The sequence below is a fragment of the Scyliorhinus canicula genome, chromosome 26 (assembly GCF_902713615.1).
Source record: "Scyliorhinus canicula chromosome 26, sScyCan1.1, whole genome shotgun sequence".
Classification (NCBI taxonomy): Eukaryota; Metazoa; Chordata; class Chondrichthyes; order Carcharhiniformes; family Scyliorhinidae; genus Scyliorhinus; species Scyliorhinus canicula.
In genome coordinates, this window is record NC_052171.1 from 21924257 (window position 1) to 21942671 (window position 18415).

An 18415-nucleotide genomic window follows, 5' to 3' on the forward strand; every position below is an offset into this window, starting at 1 on the left:
GTGGGGGGGGGGGGGGGAGAGTGGTGGGGGGGGAGCGTGGTGGGGGGGGGAGCGTGGTGGGGGGAGAGTGGTGGGGGGGGGGAGCGTGGTGGGGGGAGGAGCGTGGTGGGGGGGAGGAGCGTGGTGGGGGGGAGGAGCGTGGTGGGGGGAGGAGAGTGGTGGGGGGGAGCGTGGTGGGGGGGAGGAGCGTGGTGGGGGGGAGGAGCGTGGTGGGGGGAGGAGCGTGGTGGGGGGAGGAGCGTGGTGGGGGGGGAGAGGGGGGGGGGGGAGAGTGGTGGGGGGGGGGAGCGTGGTGGGGGGAGGAGCGTGGTGGGGGGAGAGGCGTGGTGGGGGGGAAGGGAGCATGGTGGGGAGGGGGGAGCGTGGTGGGGGGAGGGAGGGAGCGTGGTGGGGGGGGGGGAGCGTGTGGGGGGGAGCGTGGTGGGAGAGGGGGGGAGCGTGGTGGGAGAGGTGGGGAGCGTGGTGGGGAGGGGGAGGTGGTGGGGAGGGGGGAGCGTGGTGGGGGGAGCGTGGTGGGGAGGGGGGAGAGTGTGGGGAGGGGGGAGCGTGGGTGGGGAGGGGGGAGCGTTGGTGGGAGAGGGGGGAGCGTTGGTGGGAGGGGGGGGAGTGGTGGGAGACGGGGGGAGCGTTGGTGGGAGAGGGGGAGCGTGGTGGGGGGGAGCGTGGTGGGAGAGGGGGGGAGAGTGGTGGGAGAGGGGGGGGCGTGGTGGGAGAGGGGGGGGGGTTGGTGGGAGAGGGGGGGAGCGTGGTGGGAGAGGGGGGGCGTGGTGGGAGAGGGGGGGGCGTGGTGGGAGAGGGGGGAGCGTCGTGGGAGAGGGGGGGCGTGGTGGGAGAGGGGGGAGCGTGGTGGGGGGGAGGAGCGTGGTGAGGGTGGGGGGGGCGTAGTGAGGGTGGGGGGGGCGTGGTGGGGGGGTGGGGGAGGGGGAGCGTGGTGGGGAGGGGGGGAGCGTGGTGGGAGAGGGGAGTGTGGTGGGGAGGGGGGGAGCGTGGTGGGGAGGGGGGAGCGTGGTGGGAGAGGGGAGTGTGGTGGGGAGGGGGGAGCGTGGTGGGGGGGTGGAGCGTGGTGGGAGAGGGAGTGTGGTGGGGAGGGGGGAGCGTGGTGGGAGAGGGGAGTGTGGTGGGGAGGGGGGAGCGTGGTGGGAGAGTGGAGTGTGGTGGGGAGGGGGGAGCGTGGTGGGAGAGGGGAGTGTGGTGGGAGAGGGGAGCGTGGTGGGGGGGTGGAGCGTGGTGGGGAGGGGGGGAGCGTGGTGGGGAGGGGGGAGCGTGGTGGGGGGGGAGCGTGGTGGGGAGGGGGGAGCGTGGTGGGGAGGGGGGGAGCGTGGTGGGAGAGGGGAGTGTGGTGGGAGGGGGGGGCGTGGTGGGGGGGTGGAGCGTGGTGGGGAGGGGGGGAGCGTGGTGGGGAGGGGGGAGCGTGGTGGGGGGGGAGAGTTGTGGGGGGGGAGCGTGGTGGGGGGGATCCAACCCCAGCGGGGGGGGGGCACGGTGGCCTGGCCCCCCGATCCGCGGGCGGGCCTGTGCCAAGGGGGAGCTTCTTCCTTCCGCGGCGGCCCCCCTGCAGGGCTCCGCCGTTGCCGGCGGGGAGAAGAGACCCCCCCACCCCACCCCCTCCCGCGCATGCGCCAGAATACGCCGGCGGTTTTGCGCCAGCGCAGGATCACGTCAGCCCTTTGGCACGTGCGTGGACTTGCGCAGTCCCTTTGGCGCCGACTGCCGTGGTGCCAGCCCCTCCGCCGTCCACCTAGCCCCCGGAAGTGAGGAGAATTCCGCACTTTTGGGTCTGTTGTCGCCGGAGTGGTTGACGCCGGTATTCCCGCCAGCGCGGGGACTTCGTCCGGCAAACAGAGAATCCCGCCCAGCATGTTTACGTGAAACAGCTATAAAACATCGAAGAGCTATCGCTCCGGGGTATTCAGCTCTGTGTCTGCCTGGTTGATCTCATCCCCTTTCATCGTCAGTTCCAATACCCTCTCCCGCTCTCACATCACCCCTCAGATTCTCACTATCTACTTTCAAAGTGCAGCTGGAAAATTGTGTGAAACTGTTCCGAGCTGGACAATGGGTGGACAGGATATAACGGTGATATCAGGATGGGAAAAACATTAAAATGGACACACAACCTTAGTAAACAACAGGTGGCGGGATGAGGTCAAATCATGGGTTGGTCACATTTTAATTGGCTAGTTTGAACGTGACACCTTCAGGAATTGGATCGACTCCAGCTGGGGTGGGCTACTCATTATTGGAAATGGTACAATTGTTGCGTCTTTATCAGTGTTCAGCAGATCGATCTTGACATCATCCAGGTCCATCACTTGTGTGCACGAAACCAAGCTTGGGTTAATAAAGCCGTCCCATCCAGGTTGTTGTGTCTGGTGCTCCCTGCCCTGATTTTTTAAAAACATTTAGCGTACCCACTTCATTTCTTTTTCTAATTAAGGGGCAATTTAGCGTGGCCAATCCACCTAACCTACACATCTTTGGGTTGTGGGGGCAAAACCCACGCGGAGAATGTGCAAACTCCACACTGACAGTGACTCAGAGCCGGGATCGAACATAGAACATAGAACAGTACAGCACAGAACAGGCCCTTCGGCCCTCGATGTTGTGCCGCGCAACGATCACCCTACTCAAACCCACGTATCCACCCTATACCCGTAACCCAACAACCCCCCCCCCCCCTTAACCTTATTTTTTAGGACACAAAGAGCAATTTATCACGGCCAATCCACCTCACCTGCACATCTTTGGACTGTGGGAGGAAACCGGAGCACCCGGAGGAAACCCACGCACACACGGGGAGGACGCGCAGACTCCGCACAGACAATAACCCAAGGCCAGGAATGGAAACCGGGGTCCCTGACACTGTGAGGCAACTGTGCTAACCACTGTGCTACCGTGCCGGAGCTAAGGTGCAGAGCAGGCACAAGCAAATTTGAACAGCAGAGCAGACCGGAGAAGGCCGAATGGTCACCTCCTGTTCTTTGTAAATTATTGACAGGTTTTTGTTGTTCAGTTAGAAACGTTCCCCAGATATCTGTGACATTGTGAGGTTCAGGCTCGGCTCCCGGGGCCGCAAACCGCGGTCTCCCCCAGACACATGCTCTGTGGAGAACTTGCTGACTGTACCCTTTGTTCCTGACACTGTCTCCCATGTTGTACAAATATATAATTTATGTCAGAGGTAACACAGCAGAGAGAGGCTCTGTGTCACGACTCAGTCAGTAACTGTGAGATCATCTTCAAATATTTTCCATTTCTTAAATTGGATGTGGCTCAGATTTTTCCCCTTTCTCTCGAATTCCGCGTTGGGTTGACCCAACCCACACATCCCACCTCACCACTCACCCCCCCCCCCCCCCCACCGCCAAACATCCGCCCCCCCCCTCCTCCCAATGCCCACCCGAATCCCTGTCCTCCCCACCCCCCCTCCCCCAACCACCCCGCCGGCCATTGCGTCCTCCCACCGTTCTTCCTCCAGCAAGGTGGCTCAGAGAGGAAAGGCTGAGGAACCTGCATTGCCCTAGCGCCTTTCACAAACCTCAGGCTCAGGCGAGGTTGCTCGACTCCCATTGCTTCGAGATGGAAGGCGGCAGGAGTCTCCCCCGTCCTCCCCCCTCTCCCCCACCCCCGTCAATCCCAGAGCAAACCCGGTTCCCAGGGATTGAAGGACTTGCGGGATTTTGACCGAGTGATGGTGACGGGATTGGGTGGCACGCAATCGGGTGAGGCGGATTGGCCTGTGATCAGTGCGCAGGGTCACGGGGAGAGGGCGGGCGAGCGGGCCTGTCTGGAATGCTCGAACGGAGGGTCGGCGCAGACTCGATGGGCCGAGTGGCCTCCTTCGGAACTGTAAGGATTTTAAGGAAATGGAAAACTGTGGCTTTGACCCATTGACGAAGCATCTGCTGCCGATCTGGGATCTCAGGGCTGCTGAGGAAAGGGGAGATTTACGTTTATAGGGGGCTTTACACAGTTGCCAGGCATCTCCAAGCGCTTTCAGGTCCTTTTCAAAGTCCAGTGACTGCTGTAACGATTGATTTGATTTATTTATTGTCACATGTACCGAAGTACAGTGAACAGTATCTTTCTGCGGCCGAGGGAACGTACACAGTACAGACATAGTAGACAAAAGAATAATTGACAGAGAACATTGACAAATGGTACATGGACAAACAGTGATTGGTTACAGTGCGGAACAAGGGGCCAAACAAAGCACATACATGAGCAAGAGCAGCATAGGGCATCGTGAATAGTGTTCTTACAGGGAACAGATCAGTCCGAGGGGGAGTCGTTGAGGAGTCTGGTAGCTGTGGGGAAGAAGCTGTCCCTATGTCTGGATGTGCGAGTCTTCAGACTTCTGTACCTTCTGCCTGATGGAAGGGTCTGGAAGAAGGCAATGCTGGGTGGGAGGGGTCTCTGATAATGCTGTCTGCCTTCCTGAGGCAGCGGGAGGTGTAGACAGAATCAATGTGGGGGTGGCAAGCTTGTGTGATGCGTTGGGCTGAGTTCACCACACTCTGCAGATTCTTGCGATCTTGGGCTGAGCAGTTGCCGTACCAGGCTGTGATGCAGCCAGATCGGATGCTCTCTATCACACATCTGTAAAAGGGTTGGTTTAGCTCACTGGGCTAAATCACTGGCTTTTAAAGCAGACCAAGCAGGCCAGCAGCACGGTTCAATTCCCATACCAGCCTCCCCGGACAGGCGCCGGAATGTGGCGACTGGGGGCTTTTCACAGTAACTTCATTTGAAGCCTACTCGTGACAATAAGCAATTTTCATTTCATTTCAAGTTTGTGAGAGTTGTTCCAGACATGCCGAATTTCTTTAGCTTCTGTAGGAAGTAGAGACGTTGTTGGGCTTTCTTGACTGTTGCATCAACATGAGTGGACCAGGACAGACTGTTGGTGATGTGGGAAAGGCAGGGGGCCAATTTATGCACAGCAAGCTCCCACAAGCAGCGCAAGCTGGTTTTGAGCAAGTCAAAAGTAATTTCCCCGCTCCCCCCCCCCCTCATGCAGAAACGGGACACTATTCCCCTCCCCCACCCCACCCCACCCCCTCAACACCACTAACTCCCACCCCCACCTTTCCTCTCCCACCCACAATATAACAACTGGCCCTAGTTTCTCCCTTCCGGTGCCTGAGCCCCAGCTGTCGCTGGCCAACCTGCCGCCCTACGTTTCTCTCCCTCCTGCCTGCAAACCCCCCCCCCCCAAGACCTCTACCTTGTCCTGCGATTGCCGTGTTGCCCAGGGCGTAATCGCCTCTTGCAGGAAAGAAAAAGAAATTGCCAAGTTTACACAGGTGAGAATTTCAACAGAGAATTGCAGGTGTGTCAATTTATTGATACCTTGGCCAGAGTTCTCAGGCCGTTGTGATTCACTTTTACCGACGGCAGCTCCCCCTCCCCCGAGGGTTTTCCGTGGAGTGGCTACAATGGGAAATCCCATTGACGAGCGATCGAACTGGAGAATCCTGTCCCCTACGTATCATTCTACGTGTGCAAACTTGGGTAATTGTGTGAAGCGACGTGTTGCCGTTTTATTGGCAGGAATCCAGCACAAAGACAATGTTTTGGGCAGAGCAAGGTATAGTGTGGAACCGGAGAACAGTTTCGCCCAAAGTATGCTGTAGCGAGTCACATGGTAATAGACTGCCTGAAGAATAGAGTGTGCAATGAGCCAGCTTGAAGACTGCACGCACGACACGCACAGCAGCATCTTGGATATGCGTATAGTTATGGGTATCGCTGGCCTGTGATTGGCAGTACTGTCTGCTGTAATACAACAGGAAGTGAAACCACTCAGCTCCTTTGATGTGGCCAGGAGCTGTCAATCACAGCCAGCAGTGCTTGCCAACATTCTGGCTCGCATCAAAGCAGGGCAATGGAGAAGCATTCAAGCGTGAAGGGAAATATAAATCTACCAAGCAACTGTGGCTGACCCATTAAACTGTCAATCACAGGTTAATGAAAGGCGTTTCTCTCTGAGGTTGAATGGAGGTTTTGCATTTCAAAGGGTTTCAGGTGATCACCATGCCAAGGGTGATTCTCAGGTTGCCCAGAGCTGGGAGGGGTAGAGCAAACAAGGGTCTCCCTACTGGGTCAACCCGTCGCCCACAGCTGCGGACCGGCTGGGGGAACCTTCTCCCCTTGGAGAAGATCAAATACACCGTCCGAGGGTCAGAGGAGGAGGGCTTCTGCAAAACCTGGAGGCCATTCACCAATGATGTTCCAGCACCTGTTTGAAGCCAATGGCCAATAGAGGGGAGGGGAGGAGGGGGTGGGGGCAGAGGCACACAGGGGCCAACAAGACACCAGGGAACAGGAAGAGGGAAGAAAGTAGTGGGGGGGAGGGGGAGGGGGGGAGGAGATAAGGTCGGGTCTAATCGCCTGGGGGGAGGGGGGAGAGGAAAAAGGGGAGTAGAGAACTATACATATGTAAATACAGGACAATCGCTCGTTGTAAACTAGGTACTCCGATAATAAAAATATTTCAAAATGTCAAAAATAGAGAGGGCGAAGGAGTTGGGGTTTTGGGGAGTTACTTCCAAAGGTCTGCTTTTGGAAACTGGATGTGGTCAGCACAGATTTGTTCATTTTGTTGTGTATAAAATGAAGATCTGAGAATGTTTCAAAAGCTGAGGAACACCAGCCACGTGTCAGGTCAACCTTGACCTTATTAAATGGAGGAGCTGGCTTGAGGGGCTGAATGGCCTCCTTCTTGGTGTATCTGTACCATTGGGAGGCTTTCCAGTGTTCCTTTCAGTTATAGGTCCCGGAGAACTTCCAACGCAACAGGGTGGACGTTCACCCAGAACTGGGGGAGAGTCAGGGAGAGGCAGTCTGAGGTGATGGAACCATCAATTCTATGGACACGTGCTTGTAGGATTAGAATAGCAGTTTTAATATACTTACAACAGAGCCAGCCTGTTAGCCGTTGAACGTTCGGTGAACTGGCTGGCTGACTCTGTGGCACGGATCTTTATACAGCAGCTTCAGGGGGAGGAGTTCTGGGTGGAGCCAAGGGGGGGAGCCCAGTACAAACTCTCGAGTACTCCCAGAGCTACTCCCCCTGGTGGTCAGGTAATGCAACTGCACTTACAATATTGATACATGTATGTACTTGGAACAGAGTGATATTGGTAACTATAATACCGTGTGAATCTCATTCACCACACGAGGCACACCCTCCCGCTGGATGTGGAGCTTCACAAGTCAGTCCACTTGTTCTTGAAAATACAGAAAAATGTGTCATTTGAAACATGGAAGTCTGGCAATATCTGGTTTGAGAGGATACAGGGAAAGATCCCACAAAAGTTTAATAGCAGCTTCAAAGAGCAGGGTTATAAAATGCAGATTCTTGCTCACAAGCAGGTTTAGCAAACACACAGGTTTCATGTGGTAAGCTAAAACAATGGCTCACACCTTCATGGAATGTAACTATCTCAGGAAGCATCTGAAAAAGCATGGATGAGAGTTTCAATTGCATTAAGTGACGAATGTTTAAAACAGGCAAGTCTTTCAAGTCATAACCAAGTTAAATTTTAGCATACAGCTAAAAGCAAAGTTTCACACTTTAATTGAAATAAACTCTCTTAGTAAACAGCTGGAAAGGATGGAAGATGCTCAGTCGAATTTGGTGTCAATTCTAAAGTGTAAAATTCTATGAACATCAAGTCAATTAAAAGAAAATTGGAGACGACCTGTTTAGGGGAGACACAATTTAAAGTCAAAATCAAAGACTAAGTTATGAGCTGGGGACAATTGGAAAATTAAGCGATTCGAAAGCACAGAAGTGGAGGTAACACCTATTGAAACCGGGGCATTTTGTAATCAGATCTGAGAGGTGACGTTGTGCGCAAAGTGAATAGTTGGTTGTATTTGGATGTTTGCATCAAGGATACTTTTTGACAATCAAGGGGCTTTTCACAGTAACTTCATTGAAGCCTACTTGTGACAATAAGCAATTTTCATTTCAAAGTGAAACAAGCTCATTTACAATAAAGTCGTTAAAACTTGGTGACTCTTCGAAAGAGAATATAAACCCGAAGAAAGGGGACAGAGCCAGAGCCAGCTCTCACAGCTCGGTACATGGGAAGGACAGGACACAGCAACCGAGTTCACCAGTGAATACAACTCCAGAAGACCAGATTTTAAGAAGATTGATTGACAAGGTGGGCCTGAAGGTCTGTACAACCAACCAGCAGCAGCCAGAAGCAAGATCTTTTTTCCTTTCTGTAAAGAAAGTGTTTGTAGCTTTTAAAAGAAAAAATATAATAATAAAAATAACTTAACCTGAAAAAGTGGTTATTAGCTTACTTCACTTCCTTAATAACGCAGGACCCAGGACATCGATGCTATTAAGGGGTAAGTAGGTAAAATTCTTCGGTGAAGGTATGGGTTATACCGGGGATAACTTGAAAAGATAGTTTGACCTGAATAGCACCCGCCGAAGCCTGCATCGGAGTCAGGGAGTGAGAATCCATGTTCACCATTTAGAATATCGACCTTTTTTTGGTATAGGGGGAATTCTAAGAATAGTGGTGCGTTTTAACTTCACACTGTCTGAAAACCCCCAGTGGGGTGGGGGGGGGGGGGAGAAACTGGGGCCAGTTCAGAAAGGGGTACCAAATCCCTGAATGCCTCAGTCTGTCCTCACCTCCTCCAGCTTCTCCTTCTCATGTCACCTTCATCCAGGAATAATTCCATTCTGGGTTTGCATGACCCAGCTGCGATGAAAATGAAATGAAAATGAAAATCGCTTATTGTCACGAGTAGGCTTCAATGAAGTTACTGTGAAAAGCCCCTAGTCACCACATTCCGGCGCCTGTCCGGGGAGGCTGGTACGGGAATCGAACCGTGCTGCTGGCCTGCTTGTTCTGCTTTAAAAGCCAGCGATTTAGCCTGGTGAGCTAAACCAGATTACTAGTTCTGAGTTTTGCTGGGGGGGGGGGGGTGGGGGTGGGGGGGTTGGGGGGTGGGAGGGGGAGGGGGTGGCTGGGGAGGGGGGTGAATGTTTCTACTCCTGTTCCAGGACACGTATCGCCACAGCAGACGAGAAACAGACCTTTTCGAACCAGCTTTGACTGGAACCTTTATTCCGCGTTCTTTTTTTCCCTTTTTGCCTGGGGCCATTTCTGCATTTTAATTATGTATGGGGGCTATTTTCTCACGATAACACTCGCACGGTTTTTACGCAAACTTTGGTTCTGACTGTTTGGCCTGACATAACCTCTGAATCTGCCGTTGTGAATCTTGAGTGTTTTCATCTACACTAACACACCATTGGAAGGCAACTGCGATGTTCCAGTCTCGGACGCTAGTAAACCAGAAACCAAGAGCAATGTTCCAGGTTCTAATCCCACCCCTGCAGATGGTGAAATTTGAATTCAATAAAAATCCGTAATGGAAGGTCTAATGACGATGGAAGGTCTAATTAGTGGGCAGCAGGGTAGCACGGTGGTTAGCATCAATGCTTCACAGCTCCAGGGTCCCAGGTTCGATTCCCGGCTCGGGTCACTGTCTGTGCGGAGTCTGCACGTCCTCCCCGTGCCTGCGTGGGTTTCCTCCGAGTGCTCCGGTTTCCTCCCACAGTCCAAAGATGTGCGGGTTAGGTGGATTGGCCATGCTAAATTGCCCTTAGTGTCCTAAAAAGTAAGGTTAAGGGGGTGAGTTGTTGGGTTACGGGTATAAGGTGGATATGTGGGTTTGAGTAGGGTGATCATTGCTCGGCACAACATCGAGGGCCGAAGGGCCTGTCCTGTGCTGTACTGTTCTATGTTCTATGTTCTATGACGACCAAGAAACCATTGCCGATTGTCGTACGAACATAATTTTCACTAATGTCACAGAATCACAGAATTTACAGTGCAGAAAGAGGCTATTCGTCCCATCGAGTCTGCACTGGACCTTGGAAAGAGCACCCCACCCAAGCCCACACCTCCACCCTATTCCCATAACCCCACCTAACCTTTTTTGGACACGGAGGGGCAATTTATCACGGCCAATCCCCCTAACCTGCACATCTTTGGACTGTGGGAGGAAACCGGAGCACCCGGAGGAAACCCACGCAGACACGGGGAGAAAGTGCAGACTCCACACAGACAGTGACCCAAGCCGGGAAACGAACCTTGGACCCTGGAGCTGTGAAGCAACCGTGCTAACCACTGTGCTACCGTGCTGCCTTTCAGGGAAGGAAATCTGCCGTCCTTACCCGGTCTGGCCTACATGTGACTCCAGAACCACAGCAACGTGTGGCGACAAGGGGCTTTTCACAGTAACTTCATTGCAGTGCTCATGTAAGCCTACATGTGACAATAAAAATCATTATTATTATCTGGTGGACTGTTACCTGCCCGCTCAAGGGCACTTAGGGATGGACAATAAATCCTGCCACAGCCAGCGACGCCCATGTTCCATAAACGAATAAAAACAAATCCCAACAAAGCAGACGACTGGGTAGACTGGGAATAGAACCGTTTCAGGCCAATACTCGTAAATCACCAACATTACGAACAGTGCCCCCTTGGTCTGCCAGTCATACTGCTCCAATAACCATTGTTACTGGTGCCTTCTCCGGGGAATACCTCAAACTCGTTTTCCGTTCTCCCTTCAGAATAGGACCTATCGATATGAGTCAGACTGGGAACTCCCTCCTCGGCCTGATGACCGACTGCACATGATGTTGATTGAGTGGCAAATATTGTCCAGGACACTGGGCGGGGGGGAGGAGTGACCCAGTGCCACGCGATCTTTTACATCCGCTGGGAAACCTCACCTCCAACAATGCAGCACTCCCTCAGGGCCAACCCCTATTTTATGCTTCAGCCCCGGATCGGGTCTTGAACCAGGACCCAGGCATTCGGGGGTGTGGGTGTGGCTGAATGAGCCACGCTGGCACACGCCAACCACCCAGCACCTACCTATTCCCATCTCACTTCACAACAGTTCGTCCCTTGGCCTGGTGCTACGGCATTTCGAATAAATAAATGCTCCTTCAATGTTGTCAGTGTTGTCGCCTCTACCACACCTTTCAGTGTACAATTAGAACATAGAACAGTACAGCACAGAACAGGCCCTTCGGCCCTCGATGTTGTGCCGAGCAATGATCACCCTACTTAAACCCACGTAACCCGTATACCCGTAACCCAACAATCCCCCCATTAACCTTACACTACGGGCAATTTAGCATGGCCAATCCACCTAACCCGCACATCTTTGGACTGTGGGAGGAAACCGGAGCACCCGGAGGAAACCCACGCACACACGGGGAGGACGTGCAGACTCCACACAGACAGTGACCCAGCCGGGAATCGAACCTGGGACCCTGGAGCTGTGAAGCATTGATGCTAACCACCATGCTACCGTGAGGCCCCGAATAAGGGGCCATTCATTCGAATGACCTGCAAGCGGGAGCAGAGTGTAACAGAGCAACATTTACGGATGGTACTGAAACAGACAGGAAAGCAGGCAGTGAAGAGGAGATACAGATTTTACAGACGGACACAGATAGGCTCGGAGAGTGGGCCAAAATTTGGCAGCTGGAGTTTAATGTGGATAAGTGTGAGGTTATCCATTTTGGCCAAAAACATCGAAAGGCAAATTATTATCCGAATGGAAAGTAGATTCAAAATGAATCTGGGCAGAGGGATCTGGGCGTCTTTGTTCATGAATCGCAGAAGGTCTGTATGCAGATAATAAAAAGGCAAATGGAATGTTAGCGTTTACTGCAGAAGGACTGGAGTATAAAAGTAGAGACATGTTGCTGTAATTGTACAGGGTGTTAGTGAGACCACATCTGGACTATTGTGTCCAGTTTTGGTCTCCTTATTTGAGGAAGGCTGTGGTGGCATTGGCGGCAGTTCAGAGGAGGTTCACCAGATTGATTCCGGGGATGAAAGGGATTGACGTACGAGGACAGATTCATCAATTTGGGTTTAAACTCGCTGGAGTTTAGAAGGATGAGGGGGGATCTGATCGAGGTTGATAAAATACTAAAAGGGATCGATCAAGTAAAAGTAGACCAAATATTCCTCCCTGTGGGGCAATCTGGAACCAGAGGTCACAGATACAGGTTGAGAGGCGGTGGATTTAGAACTGAGATGAGGAGGAACTACTTCTCGCAGAGGGTGGGTGAATGTGGAACTCGCTGCTCCAGAGTGCGGTGGAACCTGGGTCATTGAACGGTTTCAAGAAGGAGACAGAAAGATTTCTGATTTTAAAAACGGGTTATAGAGATATGGGCAAGAGGTGGGGTGGATTTGAGACCAGGAAGAGATCAGCCATGATCTGATTGAATGGCGAAGCAGCCTCGAAGGGCTGAATGGCCTCCTTCTGCTCCTAATTCCTATGTTCCGATATTCCAGATTCCCACTGCACTCTGGGTGAAAAGGTTTTCCCTCACATCCCCTCAAAATGTCACGCCCCTTACATGAAATCTATGTTCTGTGGTTATTGACCCCTCCGCGAAGCACAAACATTTTTTCCTGTCTGACCTACCTGTGGCCCTCATAATTTTGTACGCCTCGATCATGTTGCTACGAATGGAGGATTTTTAGGAATATTGATTCTAAATATTGGGACAATTTCAGGGTTAAACGCCTGGGGTTGTAGTGTGTTGGAGTGCAGTGGTCATGTTTTTTAAAAAAAGGATTTTGTTTTGCTTCTGGGTAACAGCTGGTGAAATTGACCAGAGGAACGCGGTGTGACTGGGGAAGTCCCCGGGGAGTTACTGTGCGATTGCAACCTGCAGAGGTATCAGCTTGGGGGAGGTGAGGTCATTGCTGGGCGGAGCCCAGGAACGCAGAGAGAGAGCGGAGCTTCGGAGAAGCTTTGGAAGAGAGCGAGGAGCTGAACTCTTATCTTCCTGACTCTGTGTCCACAATTCTCTTACAGTTGCATAGTTAGAAAATAATAATAATCTGGAAGTCAGAGCATTCTTGTCTGGGGGCCAGGAAGAAGCTGGAACAGGCCAGGTGAACCAACCTTGTGAAGTTATTCAGCCGGAGTCTGAAGGGGTTCTAACAGCAGCCAAATATGTTTTATAAAGCAATTGTACTCTATGCCCTGCTAATTTTGAGCTGGATTGAGAACCGTCTGTTTATTTTCTTGTTATTTAATGAAAATTGAGCAGTAGTGTTTGAGGGGTAATTATAAGCTGTTCTTTTCGGTTGTGAAGTATAATAACGGTTTGCTTTAGAATTACCAAAGCCCTATTTTTTCATGCAGTCACCCCTGGAGCGAATCTCTCTTTCTGCACGGACTTACAAATAAACTAAAATATTGGGGTTTTGGTCAAGTATTCTAGCCACTGTTGGGGTCTGGCCAAGGATCGTAATAATGCCCCCCCCCCCCACCCCACACACCCCGGTGTCGGCCTTCTCTGCTCCAAGGAGAACGACCCCGGCCTCCAGCCTCCCCGACATAGCTGGGCCAAGTGGGCAGGGGCAGCCCCGGCAACGGCGTGGCAGGCGGGAGCAGAGGCTGGCTCCTGTGGCAGAGCCGCACCCTCCACAGCGGGTCTGCAGGCAAACCTGGGGTTAATCCAGCAGCTGCCGTGCTGCGTTGAAGGAAAACACGGTTCACCCTCGGCTGGCCCGAGAGTGATTATGCGGCCGACGCTGAGTTGGGCCCGAGCCTGGGGGTGTGAAATATCAGCAGAATGGAATCCTCCGAGATTGGCGAGCGGCCGCAGTAATCAGACACTGTAGGAAACGGCCCACTCTATTAGTCGAGGGCCAAGAGGCTAAAGTGCGGAACACTATCAGCTCCAGAAGACCAATTAAAAAGAATTTAATTAAGCATTAAAAAATAATGAATCTGTGTTTGTCACGAGGCTCTGGGCCTGACCATAACCTTCCCTGTTGTCATATTCTGGCAAAGAATGAAAGCATTGTCTGTATCTCCTTACGATCGTGCCTCAGGGCACTCCACACAGCCCCTTGGATGTGTATATGATAATATGGGGGGGGGGGGTCAGGACTCGGCAATGTAGCGGGGGGAGTGGGGAGAACAGGCTCCTGCTGCCAAGAAGGAAGGTAAGTGGAATATCGGCCTTTATTTCAAAGGGAATGGAGTATAAAAATGGGATACTAGAACAGTACAGCACAGAACAGGCCCTTCGGCCCTCAATGTTGTGCCGAGCAATGATCACCCTACTTAAACCCACGTAACCCGTATACCAGTAACCCAACAATCCCCCCATTAACCTTACACTACGGGCAATTTAGCATGGCCAATCCACCTAACCCGCACATCTTTGGACTGTGGGAGGAAACCGGAGCACCCGGAGGAAACCCACGCAGACACGGGGAGGACGTGCAGATTCCACACAGACAGTGACCCAGCCGGGAATCGAACCTGGGACCCTGGAGCTGTGAAGCATTGATGCTAACCACCATGCTACCCTGAGGCCTGAGGCCCTGAGGATACCTGTTGCTAAAACTACACCAGGGGGCAGCACGGTGGCCTAGTGGTTAGCACAACCGCCTCACGGCGCTGAGGTCCCAGGTTCGATCCCGGCCCTGGGTCACTGTCCGTGTGGAGTTTGCACATTCTCCCCGTGTCTGCGTGGGTTTCGCCCCCACAACCCAAAAACGTGCAAGCTAGGTGGATTGGCCACGCTAAATTGCCCCTTAATTGGAAAAATGATTGGGTAATCTAAATGTTAAAAAAAACTACACCAGGCACCAGTTAGTCCACACCTGGAATACTAAGAAGAGTTTGATCCCCATATCGAAGGTAAGATACGCCGGCGTTGGAGGCTGAACACTCTGCCCCCGAAATGACAAAAATAAACAAATCTCTTTTGGCGCCCTGATGATTTTGCTCCTGGCTGTGCCTTTGAGACCGATCTTCGATTCACGGAGCCTCCGGAGTTCGAAGTCTTGGTGACCCGTACCCACTCCGAGGGTGTGGGGAGTCAGGCCCCTCCGCAGGGTAAACTCCACGGCCTCCTGCCCACCCTTCAGCTCAAGGTGGTACATCGGGCTCAGCTCACCAAGAACAGGCTGAGCGGCTGCTTTTGGGGAGTGGGGGACTGGCGCGAGAGGAGTTCCCCGGGGTCGGCTAATCATACCCGTGTGTTCTGGTCATGTCCCGAGATGGTGACCTGTTGGGCCTCCTCCCTTGGCGCCATGTTTAGCTCACTGGGCTAAATCGCTGGCTTTGAAAGCAGACCAAGGCAGGCCAGCAGCACGGTTCGATTCCCGTACCAGCCTCCCCGAACAGGCGCCGGAATGTGGCGACTAGGGGCTTTTCACAGTAACTTCATTGAAGCCTACTCGTGACAATAAGCGATTTTCATTTTCATGTCAGCGATTCTCAGCATTGATCCAGAGTCTTGTCCATCGGTGGCCGTTTGCGGAGTATCGGACGCATCGGGGGGGGCTGCAGACGGGGGTGAAGGCTGATGTTCTTGCCTCGGCCCCGTTCTTAGCCCGGAGACGGGTTCTGCTGGGCTGGCGAGCTCCTACTCCCCCACAGTGCCGCGTGGGTGACCTTGATGAATTTTTACATCTGGGGAAGTTGACCGTCAGGGGGTCAGACCAGGGGTTCTACCTGAGGTGGCACCCATTCATTTCCTACTTTAAGGAATTAGTCACCATCAGCTGTTGCGGGGGGGGGGGGGGGGGGGGTGTTTTTATTGTTGGGGAAAGGGTGTTTCTTTCTTGGGTAGCATTTATATGGTTGGTTGTGTTTTCCCCTTGACTTGAATGGTTGGGCCATCTCCGAGAGGGACCTCGCTGTGGGTCAGGAGTCACATTGTAGGCCAGAACGGGTAAGGCCGGCAGATTTCCTTCCCCCAGGAACGTCAATGAACCAGGTGGGTTTATACGACAATGGACAATGGTTTCACGGTCAGCGTTCGAATTTCAATTCCCGACATTTCACGGAATTCAAATTTGAGCACTCGCCGTGGTGGGCTTTGAGCCCGGTTCTCTCGGGATTACTGGCCCAGTGACAATATCTGTACAGCCCGGCCGCCTGGCCTGGCAGCTAGCCATCCTGCGGGAACATTGGCAAAGGTTCAGGAAACAGGCTGTCAATGGGCAGCACGGTAGCATGGTGGTTAGCATCATTGCTTCACAGCTCCAGGGTCCCAGGTTCGATTCCCGGCTGGGTCACTGTCTGTGTGGAGTCTGCACGTCCTCCCCGTGTGTGCGTGGGTTTCCTCCGGGTGCTCCGGTTTCCTCCCACAGTCCAAAGATGTGCGGGTTAGGTGGATTGGCCATGCTAAATTGCCCTTAGTGTCCTAAAAAATAAGGTTAATGGGGGGTTGTTGGGTTACGGGTATAGGGTGGTTACGTGGGTTTGAGTAGGGTGATCATTGCTCGGCACAACATCGAGGGCCGAAGGGCCTGTTCTGTGCTGTACTGTTCTATGTTCTAATGAGGCCACAGTAATGTGAAGTGGCCTTATAATAGGTGCGGACAAGACCCACGCTCTTCCCGCCCTCAGGAAAAGCGAGGAGGCCGGAAACGTGAGGTTTCAGGGACTTCTTTTTTCACTTGCCTGCCTCCGTTCGGGAAAATCCAGTGCCTGAAAATGGAATAACTGGGGTGGGATTCTCTGTGTTTGGGACTATGTCCCCACGCCGCCGTACAAACTGTGGCCTGTCACGCCAGAAAAACTGGCATCCGGCCGGCAGAAGCCTCCAGAGGCCGTGGCGTGCTCCATGGCCGCGTAGCTAGACCACCTAAATACTGCCCGCGATCGGCCGTGCGCCCAACCCAGACCGCCCACCCAGAAATAGCCCGGGCCCTTCTGAGGCCGCCCCCCCCCCCCCCCCACCCACCCCCACCCTCCGATCGGCCCGCCCCCGACCATGACTGAGTCCGCAGCCGCCACGCCAGGATCCCGAACGGCAGGAGCAGATTCGGAATACGCCATCGGGATTTCGACCGATTGGGGATGGGGAATAGCGGGACGGCCCTCTGTCAATGTCCGCAGGTAGGGGACACACAGCGATACTCCCTGAGTACGCTGCTTTTCGGGGGGGGGGGGGGGGGGGGGGGCGGGGGGGGGGGGGGGGGGGCAGAGAATCGGGGAACGGAGATCCGGTCCCGATTCCCTGCGATGAAATGTATTCTCCGCCCCGGCGCCGGACACGAATTCGGTGTCCGGGGTGCGGAGATTCAAGCCCTTTGTTTTCGAAAAATTAATTTACGGGATGGGGTGCCGCTGGTTAGTCCAGCATTTATTGTGAGCTGCCTTCTTGAAACGCTGCAGTCCCTGAGGTGTAGGGAGGGAGTTCCAGGATGTTGCCCCAGCGACAGTGAAGGAACGGCCGATATATTTCCCAGTCGGGGTGGTGAGTGACTTGGAGGGGGAACCTCCAGGTGGTGGGGTTCCCAGGTATCTGCTGCCCTTGTCCTTCTGGATGGTAGGGGTCGGGGGTGAGTTAATGGTCCCTGCATCATAACCGTGCGGCACTCAAAGTGTTAATCTGCTTTTTCAGATGCTCACAAAGCCGCTGTCCCCCTCTGATCTTCTCAACTGATCGCTCCTAAAATGGGGCTCAGTTGAAGTATCTCGGGACACTTTATTGCGACAGGAAAGTCGCTCATTGTTGGATATTTGGAAATCCCTCGCACGGTTCCCGGTCGATCGCTGATCAGAAACTTGGCAAGTGTAACGGTGGACTTTGTGAGCAGGTCCTGGTGTGCACTGTCACTGTAGCTGGCAGATTGAACAGCACTCTCTGTGCACAGCGAGGTGCACGGTTAGCTGTGAGAGCGAACGGTATTGTGCCCCATTCAGACTGCTGATTGGGAACCAGCACAGGCTGACACGTCAGCTCAGGTTCCAGCTCCAACCACACAGAGTAGCCTTCTTCTGATGCTGAACTCGGAATGGAGGCCTGAGGCATTTTGATGCCTCTCACAGTTCTGTTATTTTCAAAACGTCTTGCATTTCTGTCTGTGAGTAAAATGTGTACCAGCGTGCGTGTGTGTGTGTGCGCGCGTGGATGTGCGTGTGTGTGCGTAGCTCACTGCCTGCCAGGGACATGGGGCGAGGAGGCTGATACCAGAAGGAAGGGGGAAGAACTTTGACCGGAGGCAACATCATCAACGCTGCGGCTCACATTGGACTTGTTACAAATAAAGACTGTTTAACTGAATGTGGACACACACACACACCACTCAAACACACACGTACAAACATAAATGTTATTTAAATTTAGATTATCCGATTCATTTTTTCCAATTAAGGGGCAATTTAGCGTGTTCAATCCACCTTCCCTGCACATCTTTGGGTTGTGGGGGGTGAAACCCACACAGACACGGGGAGAATGTGCAAACTCCACACGGATAGTGACCCAGAGCCGGGATTCGAACCTGGGACCTCGGCGCCGCACAAACATACATACACATATGCACGCACACTCACACAGGCACAAACACATGCATAG

At 53.4% G+C, this 18415-nt stretch overlaps 1 protein-coding gene across 1 annotated transcript in view; it reads right to left on the bottom strand.

Moving 5' to 3' along the window:
- Positions 1 to 18415, bottom strand: part of LOC119957381 (annexin A4-like) — a 174463-nt gene that overhangs the window by 57085 nt on the left and 98963 nt on the right. The window lies entirely within an intron of this gene.